A 21,008-nucleotide genomic window follows, 5' to 3' on the forward strand; every position below is an offset into this window, starting at 1 on the left:
CACACACACACACACACACACACACACACACACACACACACACACACTACGTAAGATTTTGCAATTTATTTCATGGAATTATGGCTGGTTTTGTTTTGGTTTTGTTTATCTGTATTTTCTTTCTTTTTTTAATTAATGTATTTATTTTTGGCAGTGTTGGGTCTTCGTTGCTGCACGCGGGCTTTCTCTAGTTGCTGCGAGCGGGGGCTACTCTTCATTGCTGTACGCGGACTTCTCATTGCGGTGGCTTCTCTTGTTGCGGAGCACGGGCTCTAGGCACGTGGGCTCAGTAGTTTTGGCTCGCGGGCTCAGTAGTTGTAGCTCACGGGCTCTAGAGCGTAGGCTCAGTAGTTGTGGCGTGTGGGCTTAGTTGCTCTGTGGATGTGGGATCTTCCCAGACCCGGGCTCGAACCCGTGTCCCCTGCATTGGCAGGCGGATTCTTAACCACTGTGCCACCAGGGAAGTCCTGTATTTTCTAATTTATTCTTCAAGGAGCACATTTATTTTGAAGATTAAAAATTTGTGGGAAATAAAAGGCCATTAGTTTTAAACCCACAAAACAATTCTGGAATGACCTTTAGGAAGTTCTATAGCCTAAGCTACAAAGGCAAGAACATTTATGATATCCATGGAGGTCAATACTCAAAACTTCAAGTTTACCCAGAAAGTCTAGAGCAGGCAAGGAGGAAGGGCTTGTTCATGGTCATAGATATTTTGAGTTCATTCTAAGCCAAATATGTAGTCACTGAACTTAGAATTATGATCCTCATAATAAGCCACAATGAGAATACAGTTCCCTTTAGCAAGTTCGCCAAGTAGCTAATGGATAAAGCAGGGTAGGCAGAAAGGGATTGTTCTATAATGACAATGATCAAAAGTCTAGCACCTCTTTGAGCCGTTCATCTTAAAGTTTCACAAGCTGAGACCTGTCTAGACATTGGGCAATCATTCCCAGCCCTTCTTTCTTTAGAACCATCAACACCATCCAGCTCCAGAACTTTTTTCATCTTGCAAAACTGAAACTCTGTACCCATTACACAATACTCTCCATCCCCCTATACCCCAGCCAGTGGCAACCAACATTCCACTTTCTGTTTCTATGAATCTGACTACTCTAGGTGCCTCATATAAGTGGACTCACACAATACTTGTCCTTTTGTAACTGGCTTATTTCAGTTATCATAACATTCTCAAGATTCACCCATGCTGTAGCATATGTCAGAATTTACTTTTTTTTTTTTTTTTTTGCGGTACGCGGGCCTCTCACTGCTGTGGCCTCTCCCATCGCGAAGCACAGGCTCCGGACGCGCAGGCTCAGCGGCCATGGCCCACGGGCCCAGCCGCTCCACGGCACGCGGGATCCTCCCAGACCGGGGCACGAACCCGTGTCCCTTGCATCGGCAGGCGGCCTCTCAACCACTGTACCACCAGGGAAGCCCATAATTTACTTCTTTTTAAGTCTGAATAACATCTTATTGTATGTATGTACACCCAAAATGTTTTCTATGCATCTGTTGATGGAACTTGGGTTGCTTCCACCTCTTGGCTATCATGAATAATGCTATGAATATGGACATACAAATATCTGTTGTAGTCCCTGCTTTCAATTCCTTTGGGTATTGTGATGATTGACTGGATGTGTCAATTTGACTGGGCTAAGGGGATGCCCAGATAGACAGTAAAACATTACTTCTGGATGTGTCTGTAAGGGTGTCTCCAGAAGAGATTAGCATTTGCATCAGCAGACTGCGTCAAGAAGACTGTCCTCAGGCTTCCCTGGTGGTGCAGTGGTTGGGAGTCCGCCTGCCGATGCAGGGGACACGGGTTCGTGCCCCGGTCCGGGAAGATCCCACATGCCGCGGAGCAGCTGGGACCATGAGCCATGGTCACTGAGCCTGCGCGTCCGGAGCCTGTGCTCCGCAACGGGAGAGGCCACAGCTGTGAGAGGCCCGCGAAGACTGTCCTCACCAGTGGCGGTGGGCATCATCCAGTAGTTCAGGGCGTCAACAAAAAAGAGGAAGTGCAAATTCACTCTCAACTTGAGATGAGACATCCACGGCTCCTGTCCTAGGACGACGGCTCTCCAGGTTCTTGGGCCTTGGCCCACGGGATGTACCCCTCCCCCCACCCCCGCCCCAGGTCTCAGGGTGTCTGACTTGGACTGAATTCCGCTACTGGCTCTCCTGTTCCCCAGCCTGCACACGGTGCACTGTGGGCCTTCTCAGCCTCCAGAACAGCATGGGCTGATGCCTGTAACAAATATGCTCTGATATGTATCTACATACACCCTGTGGGTTCTGTTTCTGGAGAACCCTGACTGATAAGATTTATACCCAGAGCCCTTTTCTCTTGAAACTGCTTAAGGAAGGCTTACCATTACCTTTAGAGGTCATTATCTAAAAATAGCACTGATGCTTTACACGTTTCCTGCTTCCCAACATCTTACACACACTGAAGACCATTAATCCAATAGAGGGGAGAAAATCAATCCGCAGCTAAGTTTAAAAGCAATTTGTTTTTGCTCCTCTTGACCTCCTCATATAGCCCCATTCCCAGGGAGAAAAATATAAAACATTCTACTTATATTTCAACGTGCAGGAAACAAAATCCACCTCACAAATGTACTCCAGGTCAACGGAGAGTTAAGCTAGTCAAAGCTGCAGTTTGTTTTCCAAGATCCTTGGTCTCCTTTTAGAGCCCCTTCCAACCTCTCTTCTTCATCACAGCTAGCTCTCAGTTCAGAATTTTCAGAAAAGATTCCTAAATACAAAAGACATGTTCCCCATAAGTCAAATTAACCCCAATCCTCATCTAAAGACTCACAATTACTCTACCCTGTTCCAAGGCTCACTTGAGACACGGTGGCTCCCTCTGTTCCCAAGCAGCTTTTTTTTTTTTTTAAGATTTTTTTGATGTGGACCATTTTTAAAATCTTTATTGAATTTGTTACAATATTGCTTCTGTTTTATGCTTTGGTTTTTTGGGCATAAGGCATGTGGGATCTTAGCTCCGTGACCAGGGATCAAACCCGCACCCCCTGCACTGGAAAGTGAAGTCTTTTTTTTTTTTTACCTGGCCGCGCTGTGTGGCATGCGGGATCTTAGTTCCCCGACCAGGGATCAAACCTGTGCGCCCCCTGCAGCAGAAGCGCAGAGCCTTACCCACTGGGCCACCAGGGAAGTCCCCCAGATCAGTTATTTATATGTTTGTTCCTTTTTATCAGGTATCTGAACATTCACAGGAGAAATAAAAAGGTTTTCATTCAGGGTTCCGAAGTCTCTAGAGAACATCTGCGGCAGAGACCTAAATTCTTTATTAGCTTCTTGCCCAGTTTGCCCTTTAGGGATACTGCTGCTCTTCAGAATGAGACATACTGAAAGTGGCATAAAGATGCCTGGTTCCTTTTAAGAGAAGAAAAGGCTGGCCACAGGAAGGAACAAGTCTGGTTATCACAGTTTTCAGGCTCCACGTTCTATTTCGGTGAATGCACTAACATAAAATCTATGATACATATGTGTCAGAGCAAGTAACTGTTTTAAGAGTGTCCATACCATTTTTCTAATTACAGCATATTTAGCTTTTATAGGAACACTGAGATTTATTAATTCCTATTTAAATCTTTAGAGCTGTAGCTAAGGAGATAAAAAGGTCACATTCCTCCCCACTTGATTACGTCACCCGTTCTTTAACAGCTGGCGATCAAGTTATCGTAACTGAAGAATAAACTGATTGTTTTTCTCCATAAACTCATTTAAATTATAGTAACAAAACTGTCGATGAGAAAAATTAAACTAAAACCTAAAATAGATGGTTTTTCTATAAAAACAAGAAGTTTTAATCTCTATGTATATGTCACATTACTTGAATATTTAGCAGTAACATCCACATGACATGGGTCTTTCTCAATGCTTTTCTACAGTAAGCATAATAAATCAAGTAAAGGAAAACCTGACATACTCAAGGGAAATATTTTGCAGATAACTGATAAAATTTTGAAACCACACTTTGCTGGCTAGAAAACTGATGTATTAATAACCTGCACAAAATCTATCATCCTTTTATAAAAAAACGGAAAATAGAGACTAGAATTAAAAAGGAAAAAGAAAAAACCTCCAGAAAACTACTCAAGCATAACCTATTGATGTCTCCAATGAAGCTGTAATCATAATAGGTGCAGGCTGTGACCTTTTGCTTAGAATTTTTAACTTTTAAACATCTTGCACTTCCATAGTTTCAAAATCAAACTCCTAAGCTTCCTTTCATACATAAAATTTGAACTGTCTTATACCAGCTGATGAACTTTCTGAGCAAATAATGGCAACAATTCTGTTTCAGAAGCCTTAGATTTCTCTGTATAGCAATGCTTCTGCAGTCTTGTATTTTATTGAATCTTACACTTTCTAAAATAAGCTAAAACTATGAAAATGGAAAAAAACATACTGCAGCATCTCCCTATTTATAGTAAAGGGACAGGCAAGATATGGTCCAATGCAGCCTGTTGCCTGTTTGTGTAAATGAAGTTTGACTGAAGCACAGCCATGCGCCCTTGTTCCCACTGTCTCTGGCTGCTTAATGCCACAACGGCAGAACTGAATACTTGTGACTGAGACCATATAGCTCACAAAACCTAAAATATTTGCTTTCTGGTTCTTTACAGAGAAAGTTTGCCAACTCCTGTGAAAATGCCCTCCTTGGGCTTCCCTGGTGGCACAGTGGTTGAGAGTCCACCTGCCGATGCAGGGGACACGGGTTTGTGCCCCGGTCCGGGAAGATCCCACATGCCGCGGAGCGGCTGGGCCCGTGAGCCATGGCCGCTGGGCCTGTGCGTCCAGAGCCTGTGCTCCTCAACGGGAGAGGCCACGACAGTGAGAGGCCCGCGTACCGCAAAAAAAAAAAAGGAAAAAGAAAATGCCCTCTTCAAGTTAAGCTAGATTTTATTAAAACCAAGCACACAAAAATTAGATGGATATGCATTGTGCTGCATTCTTCCAAAGCAATTACTTCAAATAATTACAAACTTTAGATTCCTTCAACCTTGACATTCTCCTTCTCTAGAAACCTCAGAAAGGATGGACAGAAAGTGCAATCTTCAGCTATGTACAAGTGTCACTTCCATGTTAACAGTGAGTTTCAACTGATTTTCTTAATTCACATGTTAGTTTTAATACCTATTTAAAAGATAAGAAATTTTCTCTTCCTTAACTATGGAAATAAACACTTATCACAGAGAACTTCAGTGGTTTCCTTTAAAAAAGGAAAATTTTATTTAAAAAATATAACTTTATTAGAACCTAGCCTAAGTCAAATAGTCACAAAAATTAAGTGCAGAATCTCTAGCTTTCTTGTTTATTGTTTAACTTATCTTTCCCCATGAATCTTTCCTCTGACCTCTGACCTTGTATTACCTAGTTCATCGCCTTATCCTACTAATTACCTGCATCCCCACGAAGTACCTAACACGCTCACGTTTGGCTCCACTTTCTTGGGGGTTTTTTTGCGGTACGCGGGCCTCTCACTGTTGTGGCCTCTCCCGTTGCAGAGCACAGGCTCCGGACGCGCAGGCTCAGCGGCCATGGCTCATGGTCCCAGCCGCTCCACGGCATGTGGGGTCCTCCCGGACCGGGGCACAAACCCGTGTCCCCTGCATCGGCAGGCAGACTCTCAACCACTGCGCCACCAGGGAAGCCCTGGCTCCAGTTCTAAAAGAAGCCAATATAGACTAAGAGACTGACACTAGGCTGGCAGTTTTTATATCAAATAAATTCCTTAACTAAAATCACCACCACCTACACTACCAGAGCCGTATTAGAATCTCCTACACAGCTCCTCCACGGTTACGGTAATGGCGCCTACACACTTCTACAAGGTTTCCGGCAATTCCCTGCAGGCACTTTTAACAACCCCCGGAGGTCAGGGAATGTCCAATTAAAATTTTCTTATGGGAGATAATAGGGAAGCAACAGAAATGATCCACTGTTCTACATAGGTATCCTGTATGCATTCATAAAGTAGGGCTCTATTAAAAGATATGCTCTGTGCTGACCATCAAATCCCCAGAACCTTGCACGATACAAGGTACACAGCTGGTGTTCAACAAATATTTACTGAATGCATGAATTATTTAATTATTCCATTAAATCTACAGTTATGGTTTTTGTTTTATTTTATTCTTTTCCATCAGTGTTTTCCTTTCTAAATAAAAAATGATTAAAATATTTAACAAATATGTATGAAAAAAATCTAACAGTTCTATTAAAGCCGATAGTTCACAGTGGGTATTAAAAAACTATTGTTTAGTGGTGATTATTTTTTTAAATTAATTAATTTATTTATTTTTTGGCTGCGTTGGGTCTTTGTTGCTGTGTGCAGGCTTTCTCTAGTTGCGGCGAGCGGGCTTCTCACTGCGGTGGCTTCTCTTGTTGCAGAGCACGGGCTTCAGTAGTTGTGTCACATGGGCTCAGTAGTTGTAACTCACAGGCTCTAGAGCGCAGGCTCAGTAGTTGTGGCTCACAGGCTCTAGAGCGCAGGCTCAGTAGTTGTGGCTCTCGGGCTCTAGAACGCAGGCTCAGTAGTTGTGGCGCACGGGCTTAGTTGCTCTGCGGCATGTGGGATCTTCCTGGACCAGGGCTCGAACCCGTGTCCCCTGCATTGGTAGGCGGGTTCTTAACCACTGCGCCACCAGGGAAGCCCCTAGTGGTGACCATTTTGTAATGTATAGAAATATCAAGTCGCTATGTTGTGCACCAGGAACTAACATAGTGCTGTAGATCAATTATACTCCAAAAAACAAACTCATAGAAAAAGAGATCAGATTTGTGGTCACCAGAGGCGGGAAGAGGGTGCTGTGAGGGGAGGGCGAACCGGATGGAGGGGGTCAAAAGGCACAAACTTCCAGCTATAAGATAAACAAGTAGTAGGGATGAAATGAACAGCATGGTTAATATAATTAATGCTGCTGTACGTTACCTATGAAAGTTAAGAGAGTAAGTCCTAAGAGTTCTCATCAAACTCTTTCTTTTTTCTTTTTTTAAATTTTGTATCTACATGAGGTTATGGATGTTCACTAAACTTACTGTGGTCATCATTTCATTATGTATGTAAGTCAAATCATTATGCTATACAGAAACGTACACAGTGCTGTATGTCAATTACATCTCAATACAACTGTAAGAGAAGAAAAAAACTACTGTTTAATTTGATGTGTCCAAACCTCTCTGAAATACAGAGAAGACACTGCAGATTCTATCTTCAAATATCCTGACTTATGGTCTCAGAAAAATGCTTATCCAGAAAACATAGCCTTACATCACTTCATGGAAAAGAACCAAATGTAGATACACATGTAAGTATCTACATCAAATAACCACAGTAATTAAGTTCTACCTTTAATATTTTGATCAATAGATAATTATATTCCTATGACTTATACATTCAGCCATTCACTTACTAAGTAAACTTTATTTCCTACATAATTAAAATAGGCTTTTGCTATTTATCTTCTATTTTTAATTAAAATGTCAAAAATATATAGCTCTATGGGTATGTTTGAGATCAAAGTAATAAGAGTACACCTACACATAAACATAGAAAACACTTAGCAGTATATTTGTGGACCAGACACTATTCTAAGAACTTATATAAATCCAACTAATCTTCATAAAAACCTATGACATAGGTACTACTATTATTCCCATTTTACAGATGGGGAAATAGTTCCAGAAAAGTTTGGGTACTCGACCAGGTTTGGACAACTAGAAAGTGATCGATCTGAACTTTGAACCCAGGCAACCTGGCTCTTCGCCTCTCTTATACTATGCTGCCTCTATACCTGATTAATGGGGAAACTTTTATGAAAGTTATAATATTGAATTCTTAGAAAGAGTTATTAGTTATGAACTATAAAAAGTAAGCCACACAAAAACGCATGTCTTCTTTGGAAGTACATTATAGACTAAATTGGAAAAACAAGAAAAGGGCTTGTGCCAGTGAATAAAGTAAGATTTCTGTTTGACAACATAATGTTAATTAAGAAACAGAACTGAGAAGTCATACTCGTTAATGTCTTTTGATTTAACTAGAGCCTTGTATGCTCTCCTTCTTTCACTTACTCATTCAAGAAATGTTCAATACATCCTGATTGACAGGATAGAAAACAGTAACAGACAAATCCCTGTCCTTGAGAGGCTTTGCAACTCAGGAATGAGAAGCAAGGCTCAAAGCAGTGAAGTGTATTTCCCAGACTTTACATCATAGGCTCTCCCCCCAAAACTATATCACGTCAGCTTTCCATAAGAACATTAAAACTGACAGAGGATTATCAAATATAATATATAAATGTAGTGACTAATGTCATGTTAAAATAAAAAAACCTGCCTAACATTATCCCTATAGGCTGAGAAACGGGAATAAATGCCCTGGGCCCACAGATACGTTACAAGAGGCCCAATATAGTACACAAAATACATAAAACACATACCCAAATAAACTGATTCTAACCCAACGTGCCAACTATGCATTTCTTAAAAATTTTTGCTTGCGTCCTTAGAAGTTAGAAAATTTCTTTTTAACGGTCTCAAATAGAAACCCACAGAGTTTAGAACTGTCTTTTTTTAAATAAAATTTTACTTTAGCAATAAAAAAATACTACATAGCAATGAATATTTACTAAGCATATACTCTGTTTGAGGCACTTGACTCTCTCATGTCATTAGTGTCCTCAGCACCCAGGAGTTTCATGATTCCTCCCTCCTCACAAGGGAGTTGCTGAACCAAGATTTAAAACTAGGTCTGTTTGATTTCAAAGTCCAGGCTATTACTCACTACCTATACTGTCCCTACCAAGTACAAGTAACAGTAATCATACCTCACAGCTGTGTTTAATAAATACTCTTATTACCACAGTGTAAAATATTTTCAAAGAACTGGCACATTCTCTCTCCCTAAAGTTACAAACAGAAAACACTAACAAGAAATATTAAGTGCTACGTTATTCCACTTTAATTTCATTTTGCCTATCTTCCAGTGAAAGATTTGAGAATACTGTTCTGTAATTTCTAAATCATGCCTGTCACAGCAAAAGTAAGCAATAAATACTTACCTAAATAAATAATGCTCTCCTCTCCATGAGCACAGCAACCATTTGACGCAGTTCAGATTTCAAATATTACCTCCCACTTACACTCATCAGAACAAATGTTGTGACTTTTGGTTTGGTAAGTACGGCTGCCTCACCATGACACTACCAAAATTCCAAGCTCAAAATGCTGCCGGCTCTCCAGCTAAGTTTGCAATGCAAAATAAAACAGGATGATCAACAGTGTGGAAGTGTGTTCCACTAGGAAACAGATTCCTTGATTCAATACCCCAAGTCACCGAGCACCTGTAAATATGGGAAACTAGGTAATTTTAAGTGAAAAAAGAATTCTCAAGGTTCATTTCATGGTTCTTCAGTATGCTGAAGTAACAAAAAAAATCACAATCACTTGGGAACTATAAAATAACTGCCAAGACACACCCACCATTTTTTCTTTTAAATGACCTTCACATACATTTCTGCCTACAAGTGCCACACCTGTCTGCTCTCCCAGAGCCAGGGATGGGACACCCGCCCCAGCTCAACTGGTTTCCCAAAGAGACAGGGAGGCTGAACTCCCCCCACTGACAACCTTCCACTAGATTACGTGCTTGGGTACTTATGAGATTCTCACTAACACAACTCTGGGCTTCATCTGTGGAGAAGCATTAGACAAAAAGATAAAAAAGGCCACAGGACTTCCCTGGTGGCACAGTGGTTAAGAATCCGCCTGTCAATACAGGGGACACGGGTTCGAGCTCTGGTCCAGGAAGATTCCCACATGCTGCGGAGCAACTAAGCCCGTGCACCACTGAGCCTGCACTCTAGAGCCCATGAGCCACAACTACTGAGCCCGTGCTCTAGAGCCTGTGAGCCACAACTACTGAAGCCCACGTGCCTAGAGCCCGTGCTCTGCAACAAGAGAAGCCACTGCAATGAGAAGCCCGCACACCGCAACGAAGAGTAGCCCCTGCTCGTTGCAACTAGAGAAGCCCGTGTGCAGCAACAAAGACCCAACACAGCCAAAAAAATAAATAAATTTATATATATATAAAAAAAGGAGATAAAGAAGGCCAGACATATGCTCTGGGCTCTCATTAAGAGGCCAAGAAGAATGAGTAAAATTCAGAGGGTAGAGTCACCAAAATAAGTCCACATCCATAGGATTTTAAGTGAATGTCAGAATAACGAACACAGAGATAAAGAGATCACAGAGTAGGAGAAACAAGTGTTTTGGTTTAGATGTATTTTTTTTAATCAGACAAAAAGAAAAGTAAACATACACATTAAAAAAAAATTACAGTAATTAGAGCCTATCTAACCAAAACTGTTACCTGGAATTTTTCAACATTTTCACTTTAGCAGAATTAGACAAATGACACCTGACAGTACAATTATTTTTTTTCCTCCAAAAGTAACACTGAGTATGTCCTGGAGACACTATGAACTAACAAATATACTATGTACTATACAGACAACTAATAGTAATAATAATGATGACGACAAACGTCTGATTCTTTGAAGGAAGGTTCAATAATCTTTCATACGCTAGCTTTACTATTGCTGGAGAGCAGAGTGAAATACACTAAACTATGAGCTCCTTAAAGGCAGAAACCAGACTAGACGTGGCATCTCTTCTAGCACACAGAAAACCTTTAATAGGTGGTGAATGAAACATAGATACTGGATATTCAATTAGGCAAAAACTTCTATCCCCCAGAAAAACTGATTGAGGTTTCAGTGCATTAAAAACTACATATTTATTTACTCCCTAAGGCTCACATTAACTATCCTTGCCTGAACTTGCTTCAAATTTTAGTTCAACAAGCTAAACAGATGAAAGAAGAGAAATGGTGTTAATTCATCTTATATGAAAGTACTGAAAAACAGTCCCAGCACTGATTGAGGCGTCTCTCACTCTGCCTAAGGAAGAACAGATTCAGAAGGCAGACTTCCCCCCCGGCCCAGTCCCTTTGATAAGCTTTCCATTTTCTAACTTCAGCACAAAAAAATATTTAAAACAGTCTGGCTACGGGAAATCTTCCTCTTTTCCATCCTTACTAGAGACACACGTCTTTCACTTCTTGTCATTTCTATTTTTGCACAGTCAAGGTTTTCAGATCTTGAAACTGAGTGTGTTTGTGTTGTGCCCTTCTTATGGGGATGGGACTTTATGTATACTACATATAATATTTTATATTAAGTATGAAGAATTTCTAATGCAAGAAATTTCCAACATTTTAATATTACTATAGTTCATAACACTGCATATATGCTTACAACAAAAAAATTAAATTTAATTCCATGTACTGTTAAAACACCACTGACTATATGCCTACCAAATTAACTGATAACAGATTTTAACAAAGAATTCATCTCTCTAACTGAAATACAGTTTAGCCAAAATGTCTCTGGCCAAATTTTATAACATTTTACCAAAACCTGTTACCATCATCAAACGCTAAGCCACTAACGCACACCCTGAACCTATAAACAAAGGCGTTAGATTCCAAGGAGAAGAATCTTGTGAGGCCTCAGTCAGACACTACTTTCCCTTAGCTAAATGCAGACCCTTTCACCAAAACAGCATTCTCAAACTTTTTGATCCCAGAGCCCCTCTACCCTCTTAAAAATTACCTGGGATACAAAAGAGCTTTTGTTCCTGTTCAATATCGTATCTATTGATATTTAGTATTAGAAGTTAAAACTAGGAAATTTTAACATTATTTGTTAAATTTATTTCAAAATAATAAACATGTTGCATGTTAATATGAATATGTATTTAGAAAAATAATGACAGCCTCCCCCAAAAACAACAGTGAGGAAAACAGCACTGTCTGGCAGCTTCAAATCTCCTCATTATCTGGATTCTCATACCTGCTTCCACATTAAACCTCTTGCAATATGTTGTTCTGGCTGAAGCACATATAGAAAAAATGGTCTTATACCAAAATGCAGACAATAAAAGAGAATTATTTTAATAAGCTTTTCAGATAATTGTGGACATTCTTTAACATTCCTCCAAAACTCAATGAGTAGCGGTTTCTTAAAGATTAGTTGCAATGTGGAATCTAAAAATCACATCAATTAATGAGTTGTACTTTGTCACATTAAAATCCACTGGTCTATCTTGCCTCTGAATGACTCTTGTATCCATCATGCATTGGTCACTTGAAAAATATTAATTCACTGAGTTAGGCTTATCTTATTTTCCAAATGTTGGAACTCACTACACAGTATCAAAAACAAATACAAAATCTTTAACATCACCACTGCTTTTATCAGGAAAGTCTTGAGATTGAAAAACTATAAGCTCACGGCGGCAGATACAAGTTTTCAAGATTCTAATTTTCATCTGAAAGCTTGATTTTTATCACTTGCAACAAAAATCAATTTTTTTTAAAGCAATGGCCTTACTTTGTTCATTTTTGAGAAAATGTCCAACAAATGCCCTGCTGTGAATAAGCAGTCTGTCAGTCATTCTTTCAAGTAAAATTGGTGTTCCATTAAAAAAGTAACTGGCTAAACTCACAGCTCAATCAAACAAGGTTAGGGGACTTCCCTGGTGGTCCAGTGGTTAAGACTCCACGCTCCCAATGCAGGGGGCCTGGGTTCAAACCCTGGTTGGGGAACTAGATCCCACATGCATGCTGCAACTAAGAGTTCACATGCCACAACTAAAGAGCCTGTGAGCTGCAACTAAGGAGCCCACGTACAGCAACTAAGAAGCCCATGCCTGCCGCAACTAAGACTCAGCGCAACCAAATAAATAAATATTTTTTAAAAAAATCAAACAAGGTCAGAATTTTGATCTAATTATTTTTAAGTGTTTTCTTTTTTTTTTTTTTTTTTTTTTTTTTTTTGCGGTACACGGGCCTCTCACTGTTGTGGCCTCTCCCGTTGCGGAGCACAGGCTCCAGACTCGCAGGCTCAGTGGCCATGGCTCACAGGACTAGCCGCTCCGTGGCATGTGGGATCTTCCCGGACCGGGGCACAAACCTGTGTCCCCTGCATCGGCAGGTGGACTCTCAACCACTGTGCCACCAGGGAAGCCCTTAAGTATTTCTAAAGGTATAAATACTCCCTTGACTTCATAAACTGAGAATATGCAATTGTTTCTTCAATGTAAAAAGAAAGTTATCCCTACCTGCCTTACAAAGCAGCTGTGAAGCAACCACACATGGAAGCATCTATTCTAGAGCCTGACACAGTAAAGACGCTCAACTAACCATGCTTAGTTCCTTCCATCATCCTGTCTCTCACTATATTATTAATATTAATGAATCCCCTCTAGTTCTTCATTTTTCTATTTCTCCTCTATAACCAAGTTGTCACTCACCTACCTTCCAACCACTTTTAAGTTACTGAATTCCTCTCTATGAGACAGAAAAACAGACAGGTAGTATTCAACCATAGGTTACGGAAAGAGGGCTTCAGAAGTCAAGCATCTTGTAGAAAGGCTCCGAGACACAAATTTCTCTGGTTTAGAAGCCTAGTCCTTTCCCTCTCCCTTTAATGTACCAAGTTACATTCACGATTCTCCAGAAATGTGAGCTCAAATGTTGTTATAACACGTTTCAAAATAATTGTTGTGATAAAATTGTTCAAGGAGTCATCCTAAGTTTAAACCATCTGTCTGGCATTTACTGAAGCAATTGCTAAAGATATTCTATGCATACAGATGAGATTTTTCTCAACAAAAATGCAAAAACGTTTTCACGTCTGTTGTTTTTGTTGATATGTCACCTAGATTAGCAAATTCTTTCCTACGAAGGAAACAGGGTGAAAACACAGAACATTTTTAATGAACACATTTTTAAATGAGTCTTAAAATTATGTCATCTTTCCAACCATCTTTTTCTACTGCTACTCTACGACAATCATACTAAAATTATGTATGTGTGTATACACACATACACACGCATGCATACACACATGCACACGTACGTACATACGTGTGTGCGCATGCACATGCATACATACACGTATGCATGTGTGCACATGTATGTACAGATACATGCACACATCCATACAAATGCACATACATACCAATATGCATACATACATCTAAAGAGACAGAGAGATTTCCAGTATTTCAAGTCAACTGACACTGTGACTTTAATCTTTAAACATGTCTAAGACTTCAAATCACAAACTGGAAAATTCACGCATTAAAGTCCATCAGAACTGGTCTACAGAAGTGAAGAAATTTATATGCAATTGATGTTACACAGTATCCACGAATTCTAAAACATAAAGAATACACTCATTCCATATTCCAAAAGATAGATATATTCCAATATGTAGCAAATAATTGTGCCATATGAACATGTACTGTTTTGACTGCCCAGCAGGCCCTCGTTTCAGGTGCAAGCACCACCGCGGCCCTTTCTTTGGTTATCTGCCCTCCCCCGAAAGCTGGGACTCTGGTGGTACTGCCAATCATACTACCCTGCACACCTCACGCCTTCTCTGTGATGGGCTGGCAATAAATACAGTGCTGACGCATGAGGGCGCTCAACCTACCTACCAGAGGAATTGGTCCAGAGACGAGCACAAGACTTAATTAAGCTAAGGTGAGCCGACCCTGCAAAGGATTTCACATACAAACTTCAGGTCTTTCTTCTGGATCTGTGATGATAGAAGCGTGGAGCAGTCAGCAGCTGTAACCTGTACATTACGGTTCTCCAGAGAAACAGATACAAGAAGAGGTGTATAGACAGGCAGACAGACAGAGAGAAAGACAGACAGATATAGAAAAAGATTTATTTTAAGGAATTGGCTCATGCAATGGTGAAGGCCTGGCAAGTCCAAATTCTACAGAGCAGTCTGGCAGGCTGGAGACCAAGGGAAACACAGCAGTTCAAGTTCAAGAGCGGTCTGGTGGCAGAATTCCTTCTTACCAAGGGGAGGTTCTATTCTCTGTTCTGTTAAGGCCTCCAACCGATTGGATGAGGCCCACCCACATAATGGAGGACAACGTGCTTTACTCAAGGTCCGCCAATTTACATGTTAATCTCATCCAAAAAACACCTTCACAGAAACATGCAGAATAATGTTTGACCAAGTACCTGGACACCATGGTCCAGCCAAGCTGACACCTAAAATTAACCATCACAAGTTCACCTCTTATCAACTGCAGACGTATCGTGTAAAGCATATTAAGTTGCTTTTTCCCATCAGTACTGCCTTCACTGTACAGATTCTTTATTATCTGTTGTCAGAAGTTTGCTGGCAGAAATGGGTAGGATACAATCTTTGGCTTTAAAGACTACAATCTGAAGAGAGTAGGACGTGCACAAAGGGAATATTACTTTGCTCTTCCTACGCTGAACTGGAATCAGCCTGATAACTCTGTCCTGGCCAGCTCTTCCCCTGGCCTTCGTGGCACTTGATAACTGGCCTGGCACAGAATGGGTGTGAAGTGGGAAGACCTCAGAAGAAGAAGATACGGTCGACAACTATTATTTGCCTGCCTGGCTCCTCTCCCTTATTCTGGGAACAGCACGTCTGCTACTTCTGTGGGGGCACTGCTTCTACTCAAATTCCAACTACGCAGTTTGGGTATGATCCAACCGTGCCCCTGGTCATATGCATAAGCATAACCCAAGCCAAGCCAATTCTTTCTCCAAGATTTTCTGAATTAGAACTAAGGGAAGAAAAATAGATGCTCTAAATAGATGCTCTAATAGAAAAACTAAGGATGTGACCCTAGCACTTGCCAGCAACTTGTCTACAGCCATGTGGAAAAAGTCTGTTTGGAAGAATGACAGAGTCATGGAAGGGGAATGAGAGATAAGAGAGAAAGGATAAAAGGAATCCTGACAGTGAGAAGGCCTTAGTTCCAATCACCCCTAACGCCTACATGAATAAACCCTTCCTCTAGTTTGGTTACATGAGCCAGTAAATTCCCTTTTGCCTAAACTAGGCACAGTTGGGTTTCTACCACTAAGTCCTGACTAACAGACAGGAATTAAAGCAGAAAAGGGTAAAATAAAGCCAAGTGCATCTAGGATCATGAGGCAGAAGGACAGGTCAAGTCTATAAGAAAGGTAAAGAAGAGACCAACTTGTCTTAGAAAAGGAAAAGGTGAGAAAAGGGCAGGAAAAAGGTGAAAGAGAGGTGGATGTAAAGGGTTTTATGTGGATTGTGAGCCCAGTGGCACCATATGCATGAATACACATGCAGGCATTTTCTTGAAAAGATGATCTACAGCTGTCACTAGATCCTCAGAAAGGAGCCTGATAAACAGATCGATGCTAAATTAAAGCAGGCTCTTGATTCCAGGAGGAAGTTAATGATAGATGATAAAGCATTTACCTTCTAATATCAAGAGTTTCTAAGAAAAGACCTGCAGCAGTTAGAACAAGGTGCTCTTCTCATGGAGAAGAGAAGGCATGCCAAAGACGGTAAGAGCAGTCACCCTAAGAGATCGCAATGAATTCTGCCTTCAGGTTTGACCCAAATGTAATTTCAAGCAGATCTAGCTCCTCTCCCAAATTTCCATCTAATTAGACATTTATGCCTAAATTTCCTTAAAGATTTATCAATTTTCACTCCATAATCACTTTGCCCAGAACTTTCACTTTAAGAATCTGGGTTTCTGGATACCCTGAAATTAGAGCAAAATTTGATGTAAATGTGCATTTCTTGAGAGAGGAGTTTGCATTTTTCACCAAATTCTGATCGCATTTTTCATCAAATTGCATTTTTCATATAAATCCTGTGACTTTATAAATATGTACGTAGTCAATCAAATAAAATCAAAACACCTTTTATTCTTTCCTGTTTTGATTTAGTAGAAAGATTTGACAAGAAGATGATCCTAGAAAGCAGAAACAGAAGATAGTTTCCCAAATGCTATTCAGAGGCGGAAAATACAAAGAAAGGACAGCTAAAGGACACTGTAGTTGAAAAACTTTGTAAGTTTGCCTAAATATGGCTGTCTTTATTTACAGCTGATTATAAAGGAAAAAGTCAAACTAACAAAACCACCCAAAAAAGCACTGCTGATCTCGTCACTCCCAGGGATGTCACGAATTAAAATATTACTGAAATAAGATTCAATCTTAATACAAACAACTCTCCATATGTGGCGATGATGACCATTTCTGCAGATCATCAGAACCCTTTTCTTTACTTCCCATCACCCCTTTAGTACTTTATATGCTCAAGCAAAGGACAGTCCAAGAACTGGAATGGAACTAAAATGCCAATCAATTACTACTTGCTAAAGTAAGTTTAAAGAATAAAAAAAAAAATTAACGAGGGGAGAGAGAAAAACTACTTTATTATTCCACCTACAGATTTCACATTAATACATTTCCTGTTCAACACAGGCAGGGATTATTAAGGGCTTACTACAAATATGTTCGATTTCATGTACATCTATTCTTATATTGAGTCTTTTATTTATTATTTATTTTAGTTATTTAAATGAAATGTCACTTCCAGTTTACCAGCTTTTTCGCTTTTATCGTCTAATGATTAAGTCACCAGATACACCCATCTTGGTTGTCTCAAAACAGTCAACTGTTTTAACTAATTTTTCAAGAGTCAAGTACTGTTAATACTAGAGTATGCATTCTGGGCAGGGGGATATAGAAAATCCAGAATCTGACAGTAATTTGGCTGGCCAGCCTTCGAAAGCAAAGCCACTAAATATACTTGCCAGTTGATTTGATTAAGTAGATCTGCCACCCATGAGATCGTCCTTCTGAAATTTGGTAGAGATATTAATCACTCCAGTTTCTGTGCCAAAAAATATACCACCAATTCTACTAATAATTATTATCAAAAGGAATACAAAGTTCACCTTCACACTCAAATAAGTAAAGGTACAGCTTTCTACTTTATAAAAACATGTAAAAATAATTTTGAAAATTGTTTAAAAATCCAGGAACCACTTAAAATGTTCATCTCCTATGATTCAAGGTCTAAGAAAGATTTTAGTGATCTTTAATATATATATAAACTTAAAACATCAGGGTTTAGAAAACTAAGGGTTCTGAAAGAGCAGTGAAACCCTTAAACATACCGTGCCTGGGCATTCTAATCTCTAAGACTGCCAGCAACTATAAGACTTGGAGAGAACAGAACTAGTATCGTGCTTGGGGCTTCCCTCGTGCCACATACACAAGGAGTTCCACACACAGTACTTCATTAAATATAACAACAACTCTCAGTTCATTTTTAGAGGTAAGAAAACTGAGGCTCAGCGATTAGGGGACTTGCCCACGGACATACAGCTACACAGCAGCAGATCCCAAATCTTAAGAGCCACATCTGTCCTAACTCAAGTTCAGACACTACACTGCCCTAAATTTAAAAAATAAAACAGGGCTTCCCTGGTGGCACAGTGGTTAAGAATCCGCCTGCTAATGCAGGGGACATGGGTTTGAGCCCTGGTCCGGGAAGATCCCACATGCCGCCGAGCAACTAAGCCTGTGTGCCACAACTACTGAGCCCTGTGCTATAACTACTGAAGCCCGTGCACCTAGAGCCCGTGTTCTGCAACAAGAGAAGCCACCGCAGTGAGAAGCCCGCGCACCGCAAGGAAGAGTAACCGCCGCTCGACGCAACTAAAGAAAGCCTGGGCACAGCAACGAAGACCCAACACTGCCAAAAATAAATATAAACAAATAAACAAATTTATTTTTAAAAAGAGAGAGACATAATTTGAGAGCAAATCACAAAAGACAACAACGACAAAAAAGTAAAATAAACAATACCAGCACTCAAGAGACAATTCCAACTGCTTTGAAATAGGACACTGAACTTCATCCATACTTTACCAAAGAAAATCATGATATAAATGCTGAAGATTAGGTTTTCAGACAAATTCACTAAAACTTATTCAAGCCATTATATAGCATAAGCCATCAGCACCCAAATCTCCTAAAATTCCTAATTTGGGAGCTGCTCTAAGCAATAAAGAAATTAAACAGGAAGTTGTGGTGAGTCTGAGCAGGTGGCAAAGCAGCATTTCAGAGAATTTTAAGGAAGCTAAGTGATGACTCCACGCGTTCCAGCAGCAGGGCAGTGGAGGACTTCACAAAAGGGTCTACCAACAGCGAGCGAGGATCTGGACGAAAGGGGACATTATTAGCTGTCGCTATACAAAGCTAATTTATGTCTGTTTTTAGATTCAGCGCCACCTTTGTGGAAACAGATTTAGGAAAATCTCTAACAAACACTGAAACCTTTTATACCTAATCCTGAATTAACCAGAAAATCTAATTAGCCTGAAAAATTACACCTCTCAGCATTCTTCTTTGTTTAGTAAATATTCTGTTTGCATAATAGATATTTGGAAAATACTCCGTATGGTGAAACTGCACATACAGTATGATTCTTTCTTTGTAAATACACAGATATTTATGATTGTATAATTAAAATCTGTATTTTTAAATACAATAAACATCTGTATTAACAGTCCACATAACATGGGAATAAAGACTAAAAAGTAATATTTAAATATTCTTCAATTAGAAGCAAAGCTTCAGTCTATAAAAAATTACAGAATTGATTTTGTGAACCTAGTGCACTATGATAACACCTAGAAATGTTGATGACTTGTTCCATATATAAAATTTTCCAGATGAATTTAATATTAGATTTCAAATACCAGAAATACATTAGTTTAGCACTGTCAATGAAGAAACTTTCTATAAATACATCTGCCAATATAAAAAAGCTAGTATAGAACATAAACATTTCTAGATTCATAGTCATCATAAACATTCATATTATATTTTTAAAATAACATGATCCTCAGCTTTACAGTATTTTGGCCTTCTTCCTAAAGTCATCACTTCTTCTGGCATCCTGTCAGCCTCACAGACGAAGGTCTACCATCTCGACTTTCCAGCTTTAGACCTCACTTTCTAACTACAGGGAACCGGGAAACTTGATACTCAAGGCTGGTAAGACACACATATTAAAGGAATATTAATGAGATCATGAGAGAAAAATAGGGCATCAGGAGCAAAGCGTATAATTTTTAAGGCTGTTCTAAGGTTTGGAGCTCGGAACTAACACTGATTTTTCAGTTTCATCTTCGTATCAACCATTAGTATAAACTTTGAAATGACCTAAAAACTTGATCTGATGAAGACCCTGCATATGATGTACCCAATTTAAGGGGGGGGTGGGGGAGACTGAATATTATGATTTTTTTGTTTTTGTTGCGCAGCACAGGCTCCGGACGCGCAGGCTCAGTGGCCATGGCTCACGGGCCTAGCCGCTCCGCGGCATGTGGGATCTTCCCGGACCGGGGCACGAACCTGCGTCCCCTGCGTCGGCAGGCGGACTCTCAACCACTGCGCCACCAGGGAAGCCCTATGATTTTATTTTTACTCAAATTTTGGAATCTCTCTATTGCATTACAGTTTTCTACCCCCAACTTCACCTCTCTAATAACATTCTTCATAAAGCCTATGCTGTGTCAAAGGTCATAGCACTGCAGGATGGCTGTTTTTCAAGCAGAAACATGCATCTTTGATGGGACATTAATCTAGGTCTCCCCTTCCATGTATTTGTGGCTAAACACTGGTCATCATTACAGAAGCATTTAGCACATCTACTATGTACCAGGGTACTATGCTAGGCACCGGACAGACAGAGAGATCAAGACATGGTAGATAGCGTGGCCTTGGAGACCACAGGCTGACTAATGAGAAGAAAGAAAACAATCGTAAGTGTGATGAGTACAGCAAAGGAAAAAGACAGGGCATGGTGGGAGCTTGTGATGAGAGGATCCCCCAGAGAACTTTCACCACTGCCAAGTGGCAAAGAGGCCATCCTCTAACCAAGACTGTTAAGAGGTCAAAACAATGAGTACTTAAAAACTACCATTAAAAACTTACCAATCACTTCCAGTTCTGGGAAGAAGGAGGAAATGTACTTTACCCTATTCCTCACACTAGGTATAAA

General features: G+C 40.1%; 1 protein-coding gene across 7 annotated transcripts in view; it reads right to left on the reverse strand.

Annotated features, from left to right (window-relative positions):
• ARHGAP12 (Rho GTPase activating protein 12) overlaps positions 1-21,008 on the reverse strand; it is a 93,855-nt gene that overhangs the window by 61,923 nt on the left and 10,924 nt on the right. The window lies entirely within an intron of this gene.

This window comes from Monodon monoceros, unplaced genomic scaffold (assembly GCF_005190385.1).
Source record: "Monodon monoceros isolate NGI ecotype Baffin Bay Population unplaced genomic scaffold, NGI_Narwhal_1 Super_Scaffold_21, whole genome shotgun sequence".
Lineage (NCBI taxonomy): Eukaryota > Metazoa > Chordata > Mammalia > Artiodactyla > Monodontidae > Monodon > Monodon monoceros.